At 44.1% G+C, this 25,884-nt stretch overlaps 1 long non-coding RNA gene across 8 annotated transcripts in view; it reads left to right on the top strand.

Moving 5' to 3' along the window:
• LOC121450467 overlaps window positions 1-25,884 on the top strand; it is a 54,084-nt gene that overhangs the window by 3,394 nt on the left and 24,806 nt on the right. For 7 of the 8 annotated variants that reach the window (XR_005974601.1, XR_005974604.1, XR_005974602.1 and 4 more), the window contains exon 2: window positions 11,573-11,722. This is a non-coding gene — a long non-coding RNA (uncharacterized LOC121450467). Of the gene's footprint in view, window positions 1-11,572; window positions 11,723-23,567; window positions 23,731-25,884 lie in introns of all 8 variants that reach the window. The other variant, XR_005974603.1, reaches the window with a different exon arrangement.

A 25,884-nucleotide genomic window follows, 5' to 3' on the forward strand; every position in this document is an offset into this window, starting at 1 on the left:
GGGGGCGCACTGACTCGTCGTAGCAGGCACTCAGGAAAATGTAGCCAGTTCAAAAGCAAATCTGCCCTTACGAACTTGCCAGAAGAACAAACACCCTTACCTTTCTATGCATGTTCAAGGGAAGAAGGGAAATGATTGCACCACACAGGATTTTGAAATACTAGGACAATGATCTCTCCTCACACCAGCCATGCCTGTAAATGGCCCAGGAAGACAGAGAGTGCAGAAACTGTTCCCCTTTTCGCTCCAGGGAAGTGTGACTAGGGCTTTATATATATATATATATATATATAAAATAGGCAGAAAAACAAAAGCAAAAGTAAAAATAAAAACAAAAACACAGAACAGCTAAAGAATTACTGTTAGTTATATTATAGGCAACTTAAGAAACTGTCTTTCAGGCTGGTGATGATTATCCTTTTGGAATCGGACTAGAAAACAAAATGAATTCTGAAGTGTTATATGTTGAATAATGACTGTTTCAGCAGGACACAGTCTCACAGTTGTGTAGAACTCAGGGGCTTGAGGATGGAGCAGGTGCCTGGGATGTTTCACTCCAGTTGATACCTAGTAGCTCTTACTGGTTTTAGAAGGATTTAACAGCCTTGAAAGGCTTTGTAGAGAAAAGAAAATGCAAGCTAGACAGAGGGTAGAGGTAACTGTGGACTTGAACCTTTTTAGGACAGTTAAAGAGGAGTGTTAGAACCAAGGATTTTTGGGGGGGGGGTGAGGACTGCGAGCGAAAACGGCAGCAAAGAATGAAAAAGTCCTATAGCAAAGTCGGAAACTTCCTAAACCAGTGAAGGGCAGATCCTAGCTGGTTCTGAGGATTTAGTCAGCTTGTCTCAAACAACAATTTTCCCAAGGAGATTTAGAGAGTTACTACGACAGGCCTGGGTGACTGGGGGGGGGGGGCTTCCACAGTGCAGCTGAAGGCACCTGCGTATCTGAGTGTCACAAAGCCTGACCTCTCTGATAGCTCTGCTACTGGGGGATGGGGGGTGTCACCACTGGCTTCTTTTCAACTCAGCTCCAAGTCAGCCAGGCTTCAACTATAAGGTTTTTTTTTTTTTTTTTTTTTTTTTTTTTGAAACTGATTTTGGTAGAAACTGCGACTTCGTCTAGGTCGGAAAGACTATATTCCTATAGTCTTTCATAGAAGCAAGAGAGACACTCAGATAAAAGCATATAATTTTTCACCCTGGACCCCTTCCACATTCGGAGTCAGGAAATGCACTGTCAGGTTGGTGCTAGGAAATGCAAGTGAAGAATTGAGGAAATTGTAATTTGAGCACAAACACTGCTTTCTTCCTCAGCTCTGCATTGCGGACAAAAGACATCCAGGGGAGATCCACAGAGTGGGACAAGTCCCAAAACTTAGTTTGCTTTACAAGCCCAGGGTTGCTCAAGGAAGTTAGGCTGGAAAAACAGGGAAAGAAACTTTAAAAATTCATTCATATTGTAAAACACTGGTTAAACCCTCACGATTCTTTTTAAGGGAACATTCGTGTGTTACCGTTCTTTGGGGGCTGTGATGGTCTAAGCAGCTGCTCCCCCTCCCCTTTCTTGAAAATGTTCTTGAAAGAACAGAGAGGTGGAGGGAACCCTCCTGGTTTCTAGAGACTGATATACCTTGCAGTGAAAGAAAATAAGAATTCTTGGACAAGCAACAAGTTAATCTGAGATGAGCTGTTCCTTTACAGGGACCATGATAGAGGTCTGTCATGACTTGGGGCTGGAAATAATCAAGGTGGGTATGAATTAAGATTGAAAGTTCTGGGCAAAATCTACAGGCTTAATTACAGGGGACTGTGAAATTGTTTTCGCCAAACGAGAGAATGTAGACCATTACCTGGGTCAAATGTGCACAACATGAGATGGGTATTTTCCCTCATTTGTTTCCATTTCACGATGATAAGGCGATCCAGGAAAGCAGCAGCAGGAAATAGGCAGTTTCTCTTACCGTTCACACTCTGAAATAGTCAGCTTACCCACAGTCTGTACTTTGTGGCCTATACAGAGGGAGAGGGCTCTGCAATAGTGACTTTGGTTAGAAGATAGACTTTATTTGATGGACAGTAGATGAGTTGCTTCTTGGTATTGCTAAGGTTTAGGAGTATGCACCCCCCCCCATCTCTTTGATAAGTTCCTCTGATCTGGAGGCAGGGAGCAAACACTTAGGATTCTTCAGGTTGGTTTGAAAGAGTAATTATAAATCCAAAGAAACTATGATGCTTTACTCTAAAGTAAGCAGCAACAGCAGCAGCCTCAAACTACAGGGCATTTCTGATTGTGTGAAATAAATTGAGAAGGCACAGCAACTTAGTTGGTGATCCTGTATGTGCTTTTGAAGCAACCCATTTCCAACTGCTTGCTCACCAGAGCTGCGTGCATGCATCTGTCAAGGCTGGTAATGCTTTCTTCCAATGGCTGGGGAAGCTGCAACTAATGGATTATTCTGGCCTGCCCTTCACCACCCTTCCTGGGCTCCCTGACATCACGGACTTTTTCAAATTTCAACTCCTAGGATTAGGTAGCCCAGAGCCCAGCTGACTGACTAGAGGTGGTGGTGAAAATACAATCCATTAGCAACAAATGTGGATACGTTCTAGCTTGAAAAAATATTTCGAGGCGTGTGTGTGTGTGTGTGTGTGTGTGTGTGGTGTCTTATACAAAAACAAAGCCCAGAAATATGAACTCAGCTTTACTAGAGGGGGATCTGAAGTTTGTGTTCTTACATTAGCCCTGAAAGATTTGAGCTGCTCTTTGCCTGGGGCTCTCCTCCATCAAGTATTCTATCTCGTTTCACAGCATCTTCTCTGGTACCAAACCAGTAGTGCTGGGATGAAAGTAGAGGTGGTATGGCATCCTAGAGAACAATTCTCTCTCTCTCTCTCTCTCTCTCTCTCTCTCTCTCTCTCGACATTTGACCTTCGCTACTGTCTGAGGAGCTGGATGTGGGTGTAGATCTGGGCATTTAGACTGAAGTCTAGTGCTTTTTTTTTTCTTTTTTCATCTCCAAGCACTGCTTCCGTGGCTTCTTCCATCCTAGGATGCTCTAGCTTCCTTCCATGTCACCGTTCTGTTCCTTCTCTGGGGTCCTACCCAACTCAGTGCCTGTCTGGGGCTGTCCTTCTTTATTTGTGTTTCCAAGAAAGTGGGGTTGTTGCTATTCACTTAAAAAAAAAAAGAATGCAGTAGCAAATGTGTTTATTGAGAGCTGGTGCTTCCAAAATCCCAGAATGTGCAAGAATAGAATTTCAGCTGATAAACTAATTGATAGAAGTTGAGGTGGCAGAATGAAAGTGACCTTGCTCACAATGGCTTCCTGCAGCTCAGGCTTATATCCAACTTAAAAGTTGTAGGTCCAGGATTTCTTTTAATACTCACTTCTCTGCCTAAATTTTCTGCCGGAATCCTAGTTAATAAAGCCCGAGGGGGAGAATCCCCGGGTCAGAGTGGTACTTGATAACATTAAACGTTAATTTAAAATCAAACCAGGGCACAGAATTCACCGGGAAGTCACAGCTTGTGCTGTCAAATGGCTAGGACTGTGTTCCCTTTATGTCCCCCCCCCCCCCCATCAAAACCGATCGAGTAAAACTTTGCTTGGAGTAAACACCATTAAAGTACTCTGAATTAAAAAAAAAAACTGTACGATTTTATTGGTAGGGTCTTGGCAGCAATCCCCACCCCGGGTTGGAAGGTAAGATTAGAACTTTTTTTTTCCAGAAAGGTTTGCTTCAGAGACTTGAACTCTCATTTCCATGCGGACTGGGAGCCCCATTCCACAGGAAGGGGTCCCCCCCCCCCGCAGCCATTTATGTGATTTGTGGGAACCGACAGGGACACTTGCCGAATTCAGCAGGAATCTGTTCGGCCTCAGGGCTAAGTCTGTCTTTCTTAGATCGTATTCTAACGGCATTTTATTTTATTTAGGGTTCAGTTTGCATAATAAAATTAAAAGACTCCCATTACGTCCCCCTTTCTGCCTGCAAATGCCCAGAAACGTCTTTCAGAATGTTATCTGAACACAGAGAAGTCTGCAGAGGTCCAGTTATCATTGCTTTACCATGGAAAAGAAAAAGGGAAAAACCTAACCTTCAAAGCGAGAAAGGGCCGAGGTAAAAGGAGTGAGGTGGAAAAAAAAAGCTGGGGGAGACGGGAGAGGCTGTGGCGGGCAGAAAAGAAGTGGGAGGCTGGTGAGGTTGCAGGACCAGAGACATAAACGCTGAGTCACCAAACAGGTCTTTGGACACGGTAGAGAAACACAGAAGTCCAGAAAAATCTGGGTGCAAATCGCACCCATCTTCGGGGCCTCCTTCCCCGCCTGGCCACAGGAGCGCTGCCTTGGAGCTTGGCACCGCCTGCCTGCCTTTGTCACCCGCTCAGAGCGCGGCCGCGAGCTCCCGCGGCGGGCTTTGTTCCCGCGGAGCCGGGCAGGACCCCTCGCACCGCCGCCTCCCCGCCCGCCCCTGAGCTTGCGACAGTGGGGGTGGGGAACGAGAAAGGGGGACCGGAGAAGCTCCGGTGGGCAGGGCGTTGGAGCCCGGGATTTCGTTTCTTTGCTCCTTTTGTAATTGAGCTGTTCTCCCCTCGCGGAGGGGGCCTTGGTTGAGCAGGAGGCTAAAGAACTGCAAAGGGGGCGCCCGCTCTTAGCCCATAGCAGGGCAGAGAACTCTCCGCTCTTCTGTTCACCGATTTGTATGGTATGCATGCATGCATGCAAGCATGCAAGCATGCAAGGATGGATGGATGCATGGTTGGATGGATGAGGAAAACCACTGAACTGGGTCCCACGTTCTGGGTTTCTAGTCCGGGTTTTGGCAGCTGCAGGGCGTCTCAGGTTGGTTCGGTTGGTTAACTCCAAGGTCGTGCTCTCCAGGTGCTTTGGAGCCGCGGGTGGGCGCTGTGGATATACCTTGGGGTCAAGGAACTGCACAACCATAGTGCGCGGATCTCTGTTGTGGAGGCCTGTGGCGAGGGACAAAGAAGTAGACATTGGGAGCAAGCAGAGGACAGGCGCGCACTGGTATCCACGCCTCCTCCATTCGCTCACCGAGGCTCGGGTCCTTTCATTGAACTCTCACCCCCACCCCGCCTCTGTACCTAATGCTCTGGGTCCGGAAAGTTCACCACCACAGAGCCCCCCTCCCCTTCCCAACACTGCATTTAGCTAGTGGTGTCACCCTCTTCCCAGCCGTCCCCAAAGGTGTAGGCAGATTGCAAGAGTTGCGCCTCTGTTATTGTTTGTCAAACAGGCCCTTTCTCTTGGGAGAGGGTCGAGGGGCGTGAGGCGGATACTGGGCCAGGATTGCATTAATCAAAGCATTATTTCCCCAGAGAAGCCGAGCACAAATGAGAATAAATCCTAATAAAATTGGATCGCAGAAAAACGGAAGCTTTGAGTAATCTGTGCGGCCTGATCAAATTCTCAAATTTATAAGAATGGGGGGGGGGTCCTCTAAGTTTTTTTTCTGCACACCTCTGGCCAAGGCTTGACTGCTAGACGTGGGAAAGGCACCTAAACGGGACGGGGCGGGGGGTTGTCACTACTTCAAGCTCAGTTGAACTTCTGCAGTGCGGAGCAGACAGGGCCACCCGGGTGTAGATTATCACAAAATCTGGTCAGTTTTTACTGAGAAGACACTTTTCTGCTGGCTCATACTTGCAGAAGGCCAGGGTTCGGTCAAACCCCAATCGGTGTCCGTCCTTGTGAGGTCTTGAGCTTTCTTTGGAAATGTGGCCCCCACTTTTCCATGTGATAGAGGCGGCAGGATGGGCAACACCCAGTGGTTGGGGGCAAGACTTTTACAGGGAGCCTTCTCCCCAGCTGGCGCTGTTTGCGAGGCCGGCGGGTTCTAAAGCAGCCTCAGGTCACTTAGCACAGCTAGTGAAAGTGCGTGTGTGTTATTCGGTGACAGGCAGCTTGCCCACCGAGATTTCTAGTACTGTCGGGCCATACCAGCTAGAAAGTAAGGTTTATACTTTATCCTCCTGTGTCCCCCAAGTGGTAGAAAACTTTTCGGCGTCTTGTGTGGCTCTTCGAAGAGAGAAAAGAAACAGCACACCCTCCCACCCCCCAAAAAAACCCCACCAAAAAACAACCCACAGTGGTGATTTGGCCCAGCTGAGCTACTTGCCCAGCAGGTCATCTCCCTTTGCATTCCTAACCCTGGTGTCTTCCAGCTGGAAGACGAGGAAAAAATTGCTGCCTGGAATTGCGGCCTTAGATGGTGACTAGTGTAACCAAACCAACCGGGATATCTCCAGAAGGACCTAGCCTTGTTGCTCAGGGGATGGCGGCCCGACTCGGCGGGGCGCCACCATGAGGGCGCCCTCTGCAGGCAGGCTCGGAGAGGGACGTCGCTCATGCCCCGCCGCGTGGGTTCCCTCAACTGCCCTCCTCGTGCCAGCCGGATCCCCAAGCGCGCGCGCACAACCCCAACCTGGCAATGCGAACCGGCACTCAGTGCCTTCTCCAAGGCGAGTTCCCCGCAGCCGTAGGAAAAAGCTACCAAGGATGCACCACCCCCTCCCCAGACCCACGCTGTTCCCTCCAGCCGCTACGCGCCCTCCATTGAGAAGCCCCTGCTGCCACCTGCCGCCGTGCGTCTTCGGTCACGGCCCACGCACTCCAGAGCCCCCAGTGCCTCTCTGTCCCTTTGCGGGACTGTGCCAGGCGGGGCAGGGCCGCCGCCCCTCCGAGGGGGGAAGTCGCCCCACGGTCTGGCGAGAGGCGCTGCTGGGAGCAGTGTGCGTGCGCACGTGTGTGCGTGTGCTAAGGCGTGTGCGTGTGAGTGAGGCGCGCGCGCAGGGAAGCTCCGGGCAGGGCAGGGCAAAGCGTGGAAAGGCAGGACAGGAGGCGCAGCAGGATGCTCCGTGCTAACTAGTAGGTTTCCTCCAGTGTGGGTACCTATGGCGCAGAGCCTAAAGTCCTCCGTCTGCCCCAGGCTGGTTCTCTATCTTTCGATTTTGCATCCTCTCTCTTTCGATTAGGTCATCGCGCAGATCCCCAGAGATGTCCCTTGTGGTCCCTCGTGGTTCCGGGGCTGTTATGAATAGCCGGCCCCACGTGAACCAAGGTAAAGCCAACAGGGACAATACTAGCTGGACATGTAACAGAATCATACAGCTTGTTCTTTCTTGCTTTACACTGGGGTTCATGCATCCAAAAGCCATGTTTTAGGGAGTCCTTAGGGTAGCTACTTTCTCTCTGTCTTGGTCTTAAGGATTTTGGATAGCAGTGTTTTTTGTTTGTTTGTTTTGTTTTGGTTTGTTTTCTGCGGAATACGGAGGAGGAAGAACATGGGCTTCAGCCCATAACCGTGGTCTGTTGTGCACCTTTTCGACTTCCTGGCTCCTTTCCAGTACTGGGCAATTTAAGGAGGAAGTAAGGACACCTACTTCTTTCCAGTTCTGAAATAATGACTCCCCATTCTTCTATCTGTGGTTTCCATAATTTCATAAAGAACAGGGGCTATCAAATTTCTCTTCATGGGGAAAAAAAAGTGAACTAGTTAAAGGAAAGTTGAGGCAAAATAAATTCCTCTCTCTTAAATCATTAACCAGGAATTGTTCGCTCTCCTTTCTGTGTCCCATCCAGTTTGTTCACTCCTCAAGGGGAGACAGGACAGGGACCTTTATAAACACATTAAAGATTTTCTTCTCTTCTGGGCTGTGAAGCTACATTGCATTTTTGGACCACGAGCTTTCTGAAGACCATAGACAAGAAACTTCATGGCGCTTGCTCTCTGTTGCACAACAGTTTGCACCCAAGGTTTTCTAATAATCAAGAAATACCAATGGCATTTTTTTCAATAGTTTTTTCTTCTGTTTTGAGCTGCTGCTGTTAGCCCTAGAAGTTTGGTCTGCTGCACATGAGCATGTACTACTATGCAAATGTATTCAGCTGGGATGTGTGTAGATCTTGTTCTGTACATAAACATGGATGCTTGTGCATATGTATATTTACATCACGTGTAAATATGGTAGACATCAGTTTCTTGGATCTACTAATATTAGAGGACTTTGCTAGGGGTGTAGTTCTTGGAGACCTTCTGTTCAGCAGAAAAACCTCTGAGTAACTGTGGCACACACTAACCTACCCCAAGAGGCCATTGCAGCCAGCATCTTGATCCAGTGTCAGCCAGTCCTTTTCCTGAGATAATTTAGAAGCAACCACATTTTCACAAAGCATGTTAATTGTGGGATGTTAGTGTTTCAGGGGATGAGCTTTTGTTTGTGAAATCAAAGTTAAGTTTTTCTTTGAATTATTTATCAGGATCTCTGCCCACAGGCTTTGCTAGGAGAAGGTAGATGCAAAGGGGATGGTTCCACTTTTAATTATTTAAAACAGATGTTAACATAATATTTTAAAACTGGCCTTTTTGGAAAACAGGAAATAATCGTGTCTGTCAACACCCACCTTTGGGACTGTGAAAAACAAAACCCAAAATACAACTTAATGGCTTTCATAAAAAAAAAAAAAGGACTCAGTTAACAGTTAACTAAAATATTGCCTGGCACCCCTTCGAAACTCCTCCTCCTCTTAAGTATAGTACAGTTTGGTAATATACTCCACATAGTTACACATGATGTAAATATACATATGCACAAGGGTAGATGTTTATGTACAGAACATAACAAAATATATACATACCCCAACAGAATATATTTGCATAGAACATGCCCATCCATGTGCAATATACCGCAGTTCTATGATTAACAATGCATTAAATAGCAGCGACTGAAAGCAAGAGGAACTGGGTGTATCTGATACTGAAACAAGTCAAAATTCCTTTTCAAATGCGAATGGGGCTTTTGGTAGCTGACACCCCAGAAAAGAAGAAGAGATTCCTAGCACTGTGTTAAGCCCATTGAAAGGTACTCTGCACTTAAATAATGTGTTTGGTGTAGAATAAAAAAAATGGTAGCGCATTTTAAAAAGGTATATTTAAAACATCAACATTCCATCTAAAGTCAGATATTTTTTTCCTTTTGTCCTTTTTTTTATACATTGAATGCTATTGTCTTAGATCAAAAATCAAATCGGGATACGATGAAAGAAAGAGCAACAGTTTTGTTTTGTTCTTCCCATTGTAAAGAAACCACATTGAGGTAGTTACCATTATAGGCCTCGCTGAGCACTGAGAGGGGATCTGTAGGCTAACTCTGTTCAAGAAGCAAATTTGAAGTATATATTTTCCCTTGAAGTATAATTTGCATAGATGTGGGGTGACGTATTCCATACTTGCTTCTTTTAAGTGGTATTTTGAATCTTCGGATTTTTTGGAAGCTTTATTTTTGTTGTTGCTGTTAGGGATTACCGTCAAAATGAATATATTGACATTCGTTGGCAGGACTCCAAGCGTTCATTTGTGTTAAATAAATGTAAAGAAATGCCGGACCTGAATTTTCTCTTTCGAGGTCTATTGGTCCTAGTTGAACAAATCAAAATGATAAAGTTTTGAAGTTTCCTGAATCTTGTGATTAGGGACATTTTTTTTTATGAATGATTTTTTTACACTGATATTATAAAATTATCTTGAGTTTTTATGTTCGAATACAAGTACATTTGCCTTGCAAAATATATATGTTCATAGTCACAGTGATTCCCTACTGGATTTGTTACTATTTGTTTGGAAGAGCACTTAAAGGGTTTATGACTCATCAACGATTCCCAAATATTAGTGACAAAAATGCGAACTAAAAATTAGTTTATCACAATATTCTTTTTACTTTTATCCTTAATTTCTTTAAAAGTTCAAAATTAAAATGGTGGCAATAACATGTCAAAAATTAAAAACAGAACATTTTTCTCTAGTTAGCAGTTTAAGATGAGTTTCAAAAACGTACTTTTTTTTTTCTAAAATTGAGCAAGTTTCCTATCTGCTGCTGTGGTGTGATCTGAGGACACGGGGCTACGTACTAACTTAAGACTGAAATGTTCATTCAAACATTCCTCTGAAGAGTCATTCACCAAAACATGGGAAAATAACCTTTTCTGTCAATTTAATTAATGAAGTGGGTAAAGAACTAGTTAGCAAGCTCAGAGTACACATGTAGAGAGATTTGTAAGAATAAAGACTCTGGCATTCATGGCCTAAAAGAAGGCAACTATAATATAGCAAATAAAAAAAACCCCAGAACGTAGGCATCCAAGATTCCATTTCATTAAAAAATTTGGCAGTTAAAGAAAAGAAGGAAAAATGCTTATTAAATCAGGGAACTATAAAATGTTGACAGATCTCAAGTTTCATATCCAACTAGGCTCATAGAAAACTGCGGGGTGTTGGTGGAATATAAGTTATTCTGTCAAGCCATTTTTTTTCATAAAGAATTATCTTCTCAATACCCTCAAATTTAAACTCAAATTCATAGACTAGTCTCTCTCTTTTCCTTCCCCCTTTCTCCCTCCCTATTTTCCTCTTCCATAGCTGTCTCTAGTGTCTCCCACACCAAGTCTGTAAGCATTTGGGTGAGATGTGTAGTGGGGTTCAGCAACACCTCAACAACCTCCATCCTTCCACTTCAGTGGTGCAAGTCAGTTAGCCTAGGACCTGGGGCCTCTCAGAGCCTTGCTTTTCTTCCTCATCCAAGAAACAGCATCTTTTAACGACACAATGCCATCTTCAGGCCATGTCTGAAGAAGGCAAAAATAAGTGGGAGAATTGAGTGAATTATTTGTATAATTCAGGTATGTCTGCTCTCCCTCTCTTCTCACCCTTAAGAAAAGAGTGAAAATTGTGCAATCTAAATTTGCTGTCATAGTGAATTGGGACGATCTGGACTAAGTCTGTCAGCTATCGAGTGATGACGCGTCCTTCTAGCAATGCCCACAAAGATGGGCATTGCACCCTTGCACAGATGGGTATATACCCCTGCATATATGGGCGTGCACCTCTGCACAGAGCTGAGAGCAGTGTGCCTGCCAAGACTTATATAAAGAGGGTTGAGGGGCCCAACTTACCAGACCTTGCCATGAATACTCATTGAATTGTTGGGTAGCTGTCCACCTTCCTGCTTTGACTCATGAGAGTTCACATACACATATCATAGCATGCTTTGATAGTAAAGAACCCCAACTGGGAACACTAGAATTGTTTATATTAAGCTGTGAATTATTTTTTTCCGTTTTACTTGTAATGAATTAGGGTCTTAGTCTCTTTGGATGATCAGACTAGGAAACATTTGTTGAACAAGCCTTCCAGGCTTTTCCGGTTTTGGGGGGTGGGCAGTTCTCGTAGTGTAATCTGGTGATTTAAAGATGTAGCCCTCTTACTTTTTATGGAGGCCAAAGTTGAGAGGAGGAGAAAAGACAAGGTTAATTATCGTGGGTGGCAATGGGGCTGGGGACAATTTAAAGTGGTGTGTGGAACAGCATGGCGTTGAACCGATACGGGTTTAGCTAAGGAACATTAGTAGACATTAATTACAGGTGCCTTTAAAAGTCTTATCTAGTTGCAAATATTGTTGAGGGAAAGGGCACCTGGACTTTTTGTTGATAAACTTTGCTTTTATTCTGAAAAAAAAAATTCCTGGAGAATCATGTCCCTTCATTACTTTGCAGGCCTCTAATTAAACAAGCTGAACACTGTTCCGCCACACACAGCGTGAACACTGCAAGGTAAATAAAACTGTGCTAGAGGAGAAGAAAACCTTGCAGAATTCATTTCTGTTGTGATCTCTGGAGAGAGGAGGCCGAGTGGACTATGAACTGGTAATGCTGTCTGTTTATTTATAAAGTTTTTTTTATTATACTAATATAGATTGCATTAACCTGGAAAAATGATGATACTCTTCTGAAAATTTTAATGATTCCTATTTTCAGTTGTACACAAACGTAGAGAAATACTAGGTGACATATAAGTCTGCACAGAAATTAAATGTGTAGAAAGAGATTAGCAAATAAGTATACGGTGGATCCTGTAACGAGTAGGTGTTTAGACATTAAAGTAGTGTGTCTACCAGCTTTATTAACCACTCAATGGTTTTTTTCTTCCATGGAGATTTTAAAAACGTATGCACTATGAAGCTATCAATGACTGTTCCTCATGCCAGACCCTTCCCAATAAAACGACCTATCCACAGATTTGAGGCAAAACAGAACAACACACATCCTGTCAGCAATGTCTCTCAAGCTCAGTATTTACAAGATTTTCTTTTAAAAAAAAATACCTATAGGGCTATTTACGTTGCTTTCTTTTCCTTCTCGTTTAAGAGGCCGGGCTGGTTCTCCCCATTGGCCACCGGCCTCTGTGGAGGCTGTGGAGAGGTAGCCATGGAATTTCTCTCTCTTTCACCTGCAAGTTGCGCACATTATTCTGCAGCTCGAAATAAGCATTCCCAATGAGTTGCATTCAGTGAGCGCCTTTCACAACATTAGTACAGAGCCGAGGTACAAAAGAATATTAATCTAATACATTCCAAAATTCAAATACTTGTGATTAATAAGCATTATTATCTATAAATAAGGCCCTAATGATACTTTGGCAGTGTTGTAAACACAAGAATCAGAGGCAATTATTGTCATTATTGTTCGGCAAGCACTTCCCATGAATACCAAATGGGTGTTGCTGTCCAGCTACTTGGCAAGTAAGGTCCCTGTAAAGAAGCAGATGTTGGCCAATCAGGACTGGCCACTATCAGCTGCCTTTAGCCTCAGCCTTAAAGAAAGAAAAGAAAAAGCAAACCCCCTAAACTCAGACATTAAAAACGGTTGTGTTGTGATTTTTCAAAACCTCCCTTTATTACAAACAAAAAGACGTATTGAGATAATGCTGCCGCCCATTCCTGACGTTGGGGAGCTGGAGACAGCAGCGACCATTGTGCTATGTGGTAGCAAAAGTCTCATTTGTGAAACTCTCAGGCCTTCAGTGATGAGGGTTCTTCGAGTAAAATCAATTGTGAATAGGAAGTGAGTTGGATCAAGGAAGAAATCCCTCAGAGGAGCACGGCTGAGACCAGGGCTGCATCTCTTCTCCTTGCCCAGGCCACACCAAAGTTCCTGCCCTCTCACCCTTCTACCCCCATCTACTAAACACAGCCTGCCTACCAGGTTTCTCTAACTCTTGTGTGGGTTGGGGTAGCTGAAGTGGAACTTATAGAAATCTCTTCACAGGGCCTGGGCTGTAGATCTGCTCCACACTCCAGGTTTTAGACATCAATGCAGGACCAAGTGCACACATGATCTGTTCTTTGCTTGTAGTTCAATGACAGTGGGTAACAGCCAAACTGATTTTTGTGGATATTAAAAGATGATATGTATATATGTATATCTTTATATGTATTTTGAAATATATATCTTTATGTATATATCTCTTCACACACACACACACACACACACACACACACACACACACACTATACATTCCCATAAAGATTCAGTGTATTAACCATTGGGTTAGGTTCGTTTTCCATTTCTAAATGCTAGCCTGAGCTTTATGCCTTAAAGGTGGTACAGTTCTGAGTAGCAGGCCTTGAGAAGGCATTGGATTGGTCTCTCAGGGTATTGTCTTTCGGGTAACTCAGAAAAGGCAAGGGCTGGCCTTGGTGGGATTGGGGAAGCGATGTTGTGAAGGGCAACCTCTCTCCTGACTACGGTTGTTGGCTATCAATTCAGCATGATTGTGTTCTTAGGGAGAGTCCTTGGTAGAAGGAGTACCAACCTGCTGGATGTGAGATTGTCCCATTTGGGCTTCCAATAGACATCTCGTTAGTGTCACTTTAAATTGGGTAAGATTTTCCCTTTGTGCTCTCTGGGAATGAAAAACAAGTTAAGGCCATTGTTTTCACAATGCACAGAGAGGGGAGCCTGGGATCTGTCAACATAGGCGATATTCCTTTGTCCTTCTCTAGAACTGTCCTTGTTACCCTCAGTCGGAACTTTATCAAAAGGGGCAGGTGACGTTGTCCATGTGGTCAGGATGACTGTGCCTGCGAACACATGCTAAAGCCATGCTACAGAAGGCAATTGTGTGGGTCTTGGGTCCTGTCCCCTTTCCGATCCCTTCTCTTGTGTGTTGAATTCCTCGGCCTGGGTTGGGGGACCAGAATCCAGTTCTATGTGCTCAAGTTCTTTCAGGGGTGTGAGAAAGGGTGAACTCTTCTGAGAAAACACCTCATTTAGGAGCAGGGTGATGCAGGACTTTCCACCATCATAAAACCCACACGGACAGTGGCACTAATAATATTACTAGAGTTTACTAAAAATGATAATGAACCAGGCATTGAAGCTTGAACCTTATCTGTATTCTCCTACTTTAATTCTCTTCAAGGTGGACTCTGTATTGAGGACTGGCAGCCACACCAGCTGAGTGACACAGGCCTGTGCCACCTGTCAAGGTCATGGTATGGGGATGCTGCGTTTCTAAGTTGTAGCTTGTCTGCTAAAGACACTGTCTTCCAGTAGCAATGGTTTACTGTTTTCTGAATTTGTGGGTAGCTGAGGAGACATGTGCGCCTCTGCTTTCTGTCCTTGCTTCTGCATCTTGGAGTTCCCCGGACATTGCCCCCTCAGGACATCTCTATGTCAGTTTGCTAAGTGCTTCTGTGACGTTTGGTGAATTCAGCCCCTTCGTCCCATTTTGTAGTAGAACAAAGGTGGCAACCGTTCCTAAGGCCACCTGACCCTTTGTAACTGTGTCCTCCCCCTATCCCTGCCCTTTGTGATAACAAGAACAGAAGAAGGTTCCCATCTTAACTTGGCACAACTCTGCTGTGGATGCTGCGTTCACACAGAAGCATGGCAAGTTAGACTAAGCCTCTTGGCAAGAACGTGGGTGTATCTACACTCCCTCTTGTGCTCCCCGTCTGGACAGAAAAGTATTGGCTTTTGCGTTTCCCAGCACCCTGGGAAAAAAAAATCACTTAGTGGTGGAGAGCAACACCCCTAACTATGGCATTGACGGCTGGCATAGGAACCTTTGATCTTCTTGTGAGGGAACCTGGGCCAGTGGTGATGGACATGCCTTTAACACCAGCTTGACTAGTGAGTGCCTATGGCACATAGGTAGGACCACTGCCCAAGCTTCTAGGAGTCATGATATTGCTTGGGAAACAGTGGCAGTGTTTCATAAGCATCCCGCATTGCCCGTGGAGGGCGGATTCTGAGCTGGCCTTGCCTGCATTTCTTCTCTGGACTGTGAGCTGCTGGTTCATGCACTGACCTGGTGTGCAAAACCTGGCTCCTGGCTCGAGAAAGAAAATATGTGCTTTCGTCTGAAGCCAGAGAGGACATATGTTCAGCTGTGGAACTCTGTGAAGCAGGGGAACTCCACTCACGGGGACGGGGATGCACAGTCTGTGAAAACTTCAATTATGACTTCATTTTTACCTGAGATTATTCACTGCTGCCCCTGGGCCCGGGAGGGCAAGATGCTATTTGTGAAGGTCAAAGTGAAAAGTTACTTGCCTTTCAGAGAATGCCTCTTACCTAGCGGGTTCATTATTTAATAGTCTGGCTCATTCCCAGGAACGATTTGAGGCAGTACATGATAGGAGATGAAGTAGGCGAGAGTCAGGGGTGGCTAAGGTGTGTCAGCGAACGCCTTCCTTCTCCTTCGAGAGGCTCCAGCCACACGGAATTCTGGAAGAAAAGGATCTTCTTTCTCCTTAAAAAAAGACAAAAAGTTGTGCAATGAGGACTTATTCTTGGGCATTTACAAACACAAAAAACAGAAAAAAAAACAACAAAGAGCAACAACAACAGCAGAACTTCAGAAACAAAAACCAAAGCAAAGCACCCCCCCCACCCCAAATAACCCAAAACGTTTTCAACTTGGTTGCTGTGGGACTTGAAAACATTTCTTAGCCATTATATATTATATATATGTAATGTATATAATGTATATCATCAAAAAATATTGAGAGGAGAACTTATTGGGTGCCTTTTATTGGGTGTCTCAGTGAGAAAGCTCATCTTGAGTCAGATAAATTTCATATCAGAGAAAGGCATTACGATCTTCCTTGAAAATCATTAGTGCTGACCATTGCATGACATTTTACTCCCTGTGTTTACTTCCCATAAGCTACTTCGACAGTTTAAAAAAACATAGACGACAGTCCCTCCAGGAAATCAACACGTGATCTGTGCTCCACTTCTGACTGTTCATGTTTTTGTGCAGGCCACAGGTGCTGTGGAGAGAGAGCACAGGGAAGTTCCTCATGCCCAGGGACTGGGAGTTCCTGCACCCTCTCCCCCAGCCGCTCAGTGCTGAGGTGACTTCAGGGTAACATTTTTGGGGTTCAGCTGTTCTCATCTGTTCAATCTGGGTGTGGGATTGACCTGACCTTTTCAGTCTCTGTCGACCGAGATTCTAGGAGTGTTGGGAATTTTCTGTCGTCTAGAGAATCCATTAATGGAGGCAAGACTTCTTGTCTATGGTTAGATTCGAACTGATAGGGAACTCGTGTGTAAAGAATACAGACCACTCCGCTGTGCAGCATAAATCAATAAGTGGAAATGTAGCCATCGACAGCATTTGTATTTCTCCCTATTACAAAGCGGTACCATCTCTTTGAATACAATACACTTTTATGCCCCATTAAAGCGTGCTTGACATAGCTTTCAACTACTTGCAAATGCTGAGAACTTGAAAAACATAACATTTACAAAAGATACATCTGGTGCATATTTATATGACTTGGAATAAGGAGTCATTTAAATACTGCTGAGCCATCTCCATATTAGGAGAAAAGATATTCCAGGTCCATATGTGAAATCGCTAGTGAAATATGTATAGGTTTCAATTTCTCCTGCACATTTTCTTTCCTTGACACATGTTAGAAATATGGAAATATTGATTAGGGATTAAATCATCTTTTTGAATTGTTGGAATCGCTTTCTCTCTGAATTTTATAGATTGCACCATTCGGATGAGTGTATATGCCCGAGCTAGTAAGTTTTGAAAAAGAAAAACTGCTTTCTCTTGGGCAGAACTTCTTAACTTTGGGGCCATGAATCTGTTAATCATTAAGAGATGAGGTTTAGGGCCTCTGAGAAACCCCTGAGTTGGTACATGTGTGTGTGTGTGTGCGCGCGCGTGTGTGTGTATGTGTGTGTGTTTTATTCTTTTGCAGAGAATGCTTAATTCTTAGCAGTAACTAGAAGGGGTTTATGATCCTTTGCTAGTGGAAAAACTTTACCTCTAGGAAATCCCAAGAGCTGCAGTTTATAAGGATTATGCAAGCCCACCCTGGTCTCTGTGGGCCTCCGTAATAGAAGAAAGGGTAGCTTGATGGCCTCAGATGCCTTGTCCTTGTCCGACTGGAGATTCCGGAGTTCAGCTTGGAAGGAAGTGTACTCCCTTTTTCCTGTACCCTTGATCATCTACTTTTGTCCTGTGAGTCTGTACTCTTTCTCAGGCTGTTCCTGGGAGGGTTCTGTGTAAAAACCAGGTGATGTTGTTTGGCTGAAGAGTGTACGAATACAGTAGAGATGGGACTGGGAGAAAAGACCCCTAAAACTTAAAGCTCTTTTAGGATGCCTGGTGGTACAGCATATGAGACACAGAGCGCTCCTCTCTCTCTCTCTCTCTCTCTCTCTCTCTCTCTCTCTCTCTCTCTCTCACACACACACACACACACACTCATACACACGCTTTAATTCATATCATGGTTTGCTTTCAACTGAGAAAAGTGAGAAAAATCAAGGATGCTGTGTTCTCTACCACATAAAAGAAAAAAAAAACAAACTGGCTGGGTAATGGAAGATTTCAAATCTCCTTGTCAATTTCCTATCTGTTGTCAGCCTGCATGATGTCTAAATCAGAAGAACTTGGAGATCTGTTTTCCCATCAGTTCTGAGGCTAAGGAATTTGGTGATGGAGTTCTGAGCCAGGAAATGGTCCTGTTTTGTATTCAGAGGCTCTGAGACTGCGCAGGGACGCCAGGCTTTTGATAGATTCCCGAAGATTCCCCATGGGATTTCAACCTCAGAGGTCAGATAGGATTTCTCAGAGGAGCACGAGGAGAATGACAGAAATGGCCGTGGAGTTTTGTTATTTCTCCGAGAGAACGTACGCCTCTGCAGACTTTGGTGACGTCAGCCCCTAGCACCCACACTTTCTCATGCAGAGAATTCTTCCAGTGGACATCAGCAGCCTTGGTCTAGAGGCTATACGGCATTTCCACGGATTTGGGATGGCACAGCTCTAGTGTCTCAAAGGCTCTGGAAGTTTCTCACCTTGCATTTAGCTATTGTGTTGTCACGTAGACCCAACTTTCAGAGATAGTATGACCCCCCATTGCGGGGCAGTTCTTGAGAAGCATTCGTTTGAAAGCCCCCCCGCCCCCCAGGTTTTTTTTTCAGAGCCCTCGTGATAATCATCATATCTGTGTTTCAGCTGAGTGTGTGGCCCAGCCTTCCGTGCAGGCTGTATCCCTGATCCCAACCTCAGAGTTCCCAAACCTTAACCTCCCTGTTCTTTTCTCTTTCTCTAAACCTCTGTCTCCTATTGCAGATGGGGGGGGGGTTGGCTTCTGGGTTAAGACTTTTGGGAAGATGGCTTGTGGGGGAGGATAAAGTTTGAAAGGGTCTTACAGAGCCGTGTATCTGTACTGATGAACCTTGTAGGATGTCTGGCTTATGTGATACACACATTAACAATCCTTAGAGACCAGAGAACCTGGGGGCTTAGTAGCAGTTGATTTATTTATTACTAATACATTTCTAACATTTGACAACTTTTCATGACCAATTAATAAACACGCACACACACAAACACACATGCACACACACACAAACACACATGCACATAGACACACAGACAGAGAGGGAGAGAGGGAAAGAGAGAAAATGATATTTCAGGATTGATATGTAGACTAGGATCATAAGGACTTTGGAGAGGTAGCATAAGCGAGAAGCTCCTTAGGAAAACTGCTTTGTAAGTCAAAACTAGGCAAAAATTGCAGCGACTCAGCACTGCTCTGAAGTCAGAGATCCTGGTGCTTCTGACAACATGGAAAAGGCAGCTGATGGACTTCTGTGATGCCTTGGGAAACGCTCCCTGGCTCCCTGGCCCTTAGTCTGCGTTTCCCACTTTGCATTACCATTTCGGTTTTGAAATAAGGGTCATTGTTAACCGAGGTTTCTGTCGCACCAGGTCTCACAGCCATTTAGTCCCAAATAAACACACAGAGGTCTACATTAAATATAAACTGATTGGCCTAGTAGCTCAGGCTTCTTATTAACTCTTATAACTTATATTAGCCCATAATTCTTGTCTATGTTAGGCACGTGGCTTGGTACCTTTTTTGGCGAGGCAGTCACATCTTGCTTCCTTTGTGGTTGGGTCACGATTGCAGAATGTGTTTCTCTCTTCCCAGCATTCTCGTTGCTCCGCCTATACTTCTCTACTTCCTGCCTGGCTACTGGCTAATCAGCATTTTATTAAAATATAATTGACAGGGTATAGATCATTGTCCCACAGCAGGTAATCATGGTCATGTCACTCAGATTGGATATTACCATTATTACTCTTCAGAACTTGGTTGTGGAACCCCAGCTCAGGGAGGTTATATGTTTTCATAGAAGGAAGCAGATCCTTCAGATTGGTCATCTTGCTGGCAAAAATATCAAGGAGTATTTTTTTTTAAAATCTCACAAAAGATGGGTATTTCCTTAATTACTTATGTGAATTCTTGAGCAGTTTTGCAAAGTAAATAGGAAGCAGTTCATCCACAGATGTTTTACCATCATGTTCTTCTGCAGCGAGAACCCCAAGACCAGAATTCTAGATTCTTCTATAGGTGACATTGAGAAAATATGTTCACAGTGTTACAAAGATAAGCCAGGATGGTGTCAGTTGTCAGTATTTTTACTCTGGGGTTGGAAAACATTATCATTGTTATAATAAAAACCTTTTTTAAAGCCCTAGTTGTTCTCACAATATTGTTCAAGGTGCTAAATTTTCTCTTTTCGGGGTGCTATGAGCCAGCAAGAGTTTGTTGGTGTTGAGGGTTGTTAAAGGAGACAAGAAGTTTTTTCCCCCCAGAGGTGTAATTCAGTACAAGGAAAGGTGTGGACCGTGAAATTAATTATCCCTCCAACTTTAACTTTAGGATTCAGGGGTCGGTGAGTGGAGGACCGAAGGTTTGCATTGCAGATACGAGTCTGAAGAGCAGCCATGTTATCAATAACTCCTATGAGGAAGTACTATAAATTGCCTAACAGAAAAGTGCACTGTGGAGCACAGGCTTAAATGGCTGGTCCATTTGGGCTGAAGCGAGTGAGGGATACGGTCAGCTAAACATTCTAGTGAGGCAGGGGAACTAGTCAACTCAGGACACAGATTCAGTAGGGCTAAAGTTTGAAACATAAATTGCAGGGTTCAAGCAACGACGTCAAAATCAAAGAATAGCGCAAAGAAATACAGGCACAGCCCCCATGCCTTTTGCAAAGTCACAGAACAGATTGGGAGCATCTTTTGAAAGGACTTGAAATGAATGTGAGCTTTATGGGTAGGAAAATAAATGGAAAGACTTTAATCAAAATCTAGAGGTTTAAAAAAAACCCCCCATGTATGTATGTATTTATTTAGAAATATACATGTGTTTTGAATAATAAAAGGCTTTCCTTTCTGAGTTTTGCTGGGTGTTGAAAGTAGCTAATATATTTATCTGCACTCTTACCTGGCTCAATTGAGGCAGCCTTTAGTGCTTCTTCCTTTGCCTGTGATGTCCATTTCTGTGTATTTTCTAAGCAGCCAGTACTTATGTATTTTGTGCAGAATTATTTTTGGTAAGGACCTCTTTACCCCCCCACCCCACCCACCCTTTGTAGTAGTTTGAATGCTAGTTCCCTATAGTTTGGGCATTTGACTACTTGGTTCCCAGTTGGTGGATGTTTGGGGAGCTTAGGATGTGTATTCTTGCTGGAGGACATATGTCACTTTGGGGTTTATAAGGCTTGTGCCTTTTCAAGTTGGCTGTCTCTGTTTCCTGTTTGTGGTCCTTGCTGTGAACTCTCAGCTGTTTTTGGTGCCTGCTACCATGCTTCTCTGTTGTGATGGTGATCCTAAGCCGCAAGCCCCCAAATCAACCCTTCCTTTATTTGTTGCTTTTGGCCATGCTTTTTGACACAGCAGTAGAGACATAACCAATACCCTGATCAAATTCTTCTCTCCTCTTAAAAGCTACCTACTTTTTGACACTTTTCTTCCTTGTATTACTCTGTTTCCCTTCTTCTCAGTGATTTTGCTGGAATTTCTTCTCTGCCTCATCATCCCTCTCCCCTCTCCATATTCCTTAAGCATCTTTTGATGATACCGTGTCTGTGATTTTCTCGTCTCTCTGTTCTCTTTGTTTTTATGGACACAATACATTGTGTTTTTTCATAGTGGTTTTTTTTTTTTTTTTATAACTTTTTTTTATTTATTTATTTATTTATTTTTTTAAATTTATTAATTTATTAAGGATTTCTGCCTCGTCCCCACAACCGCTTCCCATTTCCCTCCCCCTCCCCCGATCAAGTCCCCCTCCCTCATCTGCTCGAAGAGCAATCAGGGTTCCCTGAACTGTGGGAAGCCCAAGGACTGCCCACCTATATCCAGGTCTCCTAAGGTGAGCATCCAAACTGCCTAGGCTCCCACAAAGCCAGTACGTGCAGTAGGATCAAAAACCCACTGCAATTGTTCTTGAATTCTCAGTATTCCTCATTGTCCGCTATATTCAGCTAGTCCGGATTTATCCCATGCTTTTTCAGACCTAGGCCAGCTGGCCTTGGTGAGATCCCAATAGAACATCCCCATTGTCTTAGTGTGTGGGTGCACCCCTCGTGGTCCTGAGTTCCTTGCTCGTGCTCCGTCTCCTTCTGCTCCTGATTTGGACCTTGAGATTTCTGTCCGGTGCTCCCGTGTGGGTCTCTGTCTCTGTCTCCTTTCATCGCCTGATGAAGGTTAATATTCCTGAGGATGCCTATGTGTTTGTCTTTGGATTCACCTTCTTATTTAGCTTCTCTAGGAACATGAATTATAAGCTCAATGTCCTTTATTTATGGCTAGAAACCAAATATGAGTGAGTACATCCCATGTTCCTCTTTTTGGGTCTGGCTTACCTCACTCAGGATAGTGTTTTCTATTTCCATCCATTTGTATGCAAAATTCAAGAAGTCCTTGTTTTTTACTGCTGAGTAATACTCATAGTGGTTTATTTTAAAAATCCTAAGCTACCGATAAATTCAAACCAATATACAACAATGGAAAGTTACCTTTTTATGCAGTTTTTTATGAACTTATCAAATGGATTCAGTTCAGGATGTCTTTTCTGTAGTTGCCCAGATGGGGCTCTCTTCCCATGGCCATAGACACCTTTCTACCTTGCTGCTTCAAATCCCACTTTATTCAGCAGGCTTTGAGCTTGTGCTCTGGGACCCTAGGTTGAGATTTCTGCATTTCTGATAGTGATAGAGGGCTTAGCATATTTTCTTCATAGCAACTATGTGCATGCCTGTGGAGGGTTGTGTGTAAAATATACATCAAGTGCTGAAGACTTGGTCTCAAGTTGGTAGCACTCTTGAGAGGTCATGAAATCATGAGGGCTCAGATGTCACTGTGCTGAATGTTCTATTAGTGGATGAGGCCTGGTGAGAGGGTAGCTTGTAGGGAGAGGGTATCCTCGCTAGGGTTTCCATTGCTGTGAAGAGACACCATGACTACAACAACGCTTTGTTTTTCTTCTGTTCCATCAGTAATCACAGTTATTTTAATGAGGTGAAGGTGGTCAAGCCTAACCGTAGTAGATAGCTGTATTAGACTCTGTTCTACTGCCAGGATAAAGCACCGCGGTCCAGTCAGCTTACAGAAACGAAGACTCATACTTCCAGGGGGAATTGGAGAACTCAATACCAGTCTTTTGAAGCCTCAGAGTTCACCTCCAGTGACACATTTCCTCTCAAAAGCCCATACCTCCTACGCTTCTCAAACCGCCATCAACTTGGGACCAAGTGTTTAAATGCCAGAAGGACATTAGACATCTCATTTAAATCACCACAGCAGTGTAAATCTCACAAGAGATTATTGAAAATGGAGACATTGTCAAGCAAAGTGAGCAAGCCTCAATTTGCACACTTCTCTCCAGACTGGACTTAGGAATTTTACTCCCATCAGTAGTATATACAGGCTCTCTTTTGCCCATCCTAGTCGGCATTGGTTATTTTGTTTTCTGTTTAGTAATAGCCATTCTAGTGAGGGAGATAGTATTTTATTTTGTTCTGATCTGTGTGTCTCTTTTGGCTAATGAAGTTGAGCCCTTCTGGTACACATCCCAAAGCCATGAAACCGCTCCAGCAAAGAGAGAAGTGCACCTTGGGCTATTATTACAGCTCTGATTCCTAATAGCCAAGATATGCAACAGCATACAATTAAATAACATGAGCAAAAATATCCAAATGACTTTTCTTTTTTTTGCAAGCTTGTTTAAACTTTGTAAAGCAGTTGTTAGGACAACAGCCTTTGCTATTGGGGCAGTACTGGTCTGAGCATTTCCCATAGCCTATGAATTATAAAGGTGACTGGCCCAGCCACGGGTGAATTCTAAGGATTGTTTCCCCTTATTTGTCCTTTCAGGGGGTTGTTTTGATGACCTTGGGGAGTAACCACACCTGTTCAACTGACCACAGCAACTCTTATAAAAGAACACATGGAATTGAGTGTCTTACAGTTCTGAGGTTCAGTCCATTATCATCATGATGGGTCATGGCACCATGCAGGCAGACATGGTGCTGGACAGGTAACTGAGAGTTCTCCATCTTGTGCAGCAACAGGAAGTCAAATGAGACACTGGGCATGGCTCGAGCGTATGCAAGACTTCAAAGTCCACCTCCACAGTGACATACCTACTCCAACAAACCTACTCCAGCAAGACCACACCTACTCCAACAAAGCCACACCCCCTAATAGTGCCATTCTTTTTGGGGGCCCTTTGAAGGATATATATTGTCTTTGGCACCTTCCCTTCTTCTTCATCCTTCTTTTCCTCTTCTTCTTCCCCTGCATCCTACCTACTCTGTGCCAAGAAGCTTTGTGTTTTGTTTTGTTCTTCTACCATGATCTTTCTGGCTTGACACAGGCCAAAGCAGTGGGGCTCACTGACTGTGGATTGAAACCTCTGAAATTATGAGCCAAGTAATTGTTTGCTCCCTTATTTATTTTGGTATTCCATCATAATGATGAACGCTAACAGAATAATATGTCCATAGTCATTAACAAACAAACAAGCAAGCAAACAACTTTGTAGTTGGACTTTCTTTTGATCACCAGCTCCCAAGTAATAATATGGAGACTTCTTATTACGTATGAAGCTTGGCCTTAGCTTAGGCTTGTTCCCAACTTGCTCTTAAATATTAAATTAACTGTTCATATTCATTTACATTCTGTCACATGGCTTGTTACCTCCCTTCCATATAGTACGTCCAACTTCCTCTGTGTCTTGTTGGCAAATTCCCCACACCAGATTCTAACCCAGAGTTCCTATCTCTGCCTAGAAGTCCCACCTATCATTCAGCTCTTTTTTTTAAAATATTTATTTATTTATTATGTATACAATATTCTGTCTGTGTGTATGTCTGCCAGCCAGAAGAGGGCACCAGACCCCATTACAGATGGTTGTGAGCCACCATGTGGTTGCTGGGAATTGAACTCAGAACCTTTGGAAGAGCAGGCAATGCTCTTAACCACCGAGCCAACTCTCCAGCCCCCTCATTCAGCTCTTTATTAAACCAATCAGAAGATGTTTTGGCAGAGGCACATCGTCACAGTATACAAAAAGATTATCCCACTACAAAACTTGCCTGGTAGCAGGTCATTATAGATCAGAGTTGCTCCTGTGTGTATACTGTGTCTTTAACTCAGGCTCTACAGTCAGCCCTGTATATATGCCTTGGGTGAACCACAGAACTCTCTGCCTTACACTGCATTCGCAGACACAATAGAACCCAACTCAAAGGGTTTTGTCAGGATTTTGCATTGGACGTATGTCTAGCAAGTGTGTATTTCTTTTGTTTTTGCTAGGGCAGAGCAAACTAGACACAGGAGAGGCTGGGAATGAAAGAAATAATGCCACTTGTAACGTATCAAAGCACACACACCCCACTCATCTTATTATGTTTTGACAATGTCCCTGGACACTGTACAAGACCTGATGCCTCTTTATAAGAAACCAGGACATCTATTTTGGCTATGGCAAGCATGAGATTCATTTGGGAAGGAAAGGGCTGACCATTAAGAAGCCACTTGGATCTGATGGGGCCAATGGCCACTGAGAGGTCAGCTCCACCGTGAAAGATTGGAGCCCTCCAGCCTTTCAGAAAAGAGGAGGTTTATGCTTAGTTCCCAAGTTCAGAAAAAAAACAAAGCAAAGCAAAAACAAACCCCACAACCGTTGCTTTTCTTCCCTCCCTGTTGTTTTTGGCAAGACCCAGCAAGTCTTTAACTTACAAATAATGCCGGGCCAGGTCTTCAAAGAGCGCCTGGGCTTTGTGTGCTCTAGGGTTTTCAGACCCAGTCCCAGTTCTGTTGGGGGTGGAGCTTGGGTGGCTGGAGGGCAGGCACAGATGGAATTCTCTCATCTACTGCCCCACTTAGCATGCAGCGTGGTACTAACGTTGATGAGGTCTGGTTTTCTGAAAAACAGTCGGTTAAGGTGGCTGACACTTTAAGGTGTTTAAAGGAGCAGCTCTGAAAGTGACCATGGGTGGCAGGGATGGGGGTGGCGCTGAACCTGTCGGCTTGCCTCATGGGGAGGGGATACTTGATTCTTTAAAGTCAAGTGCAGCTATACGAGTTCCCTATATTCAGATGGGATTGCCATGGGGAAGAATGACTTTCCATCACATCTGGGTTGTGATAGCCAGCCCTTCCCTTTTGTAGGCACATTCACTCTGAC

This window comes from Microtus oregoni, unplaced genomic scaffold (assembly GCF_018167655.1).
Source record: "Microtus oregoni isolate MIOR12 unplaced genomic scaffold, Mior012 000007F_ref0000211, whole genome shotgun sequence".
Lineage (NCBI taxonomy): Eukaryota > Metazoa > Chordata > Mammalia > Rodentia > Cricetidae > Microtus > Microtus oregoni.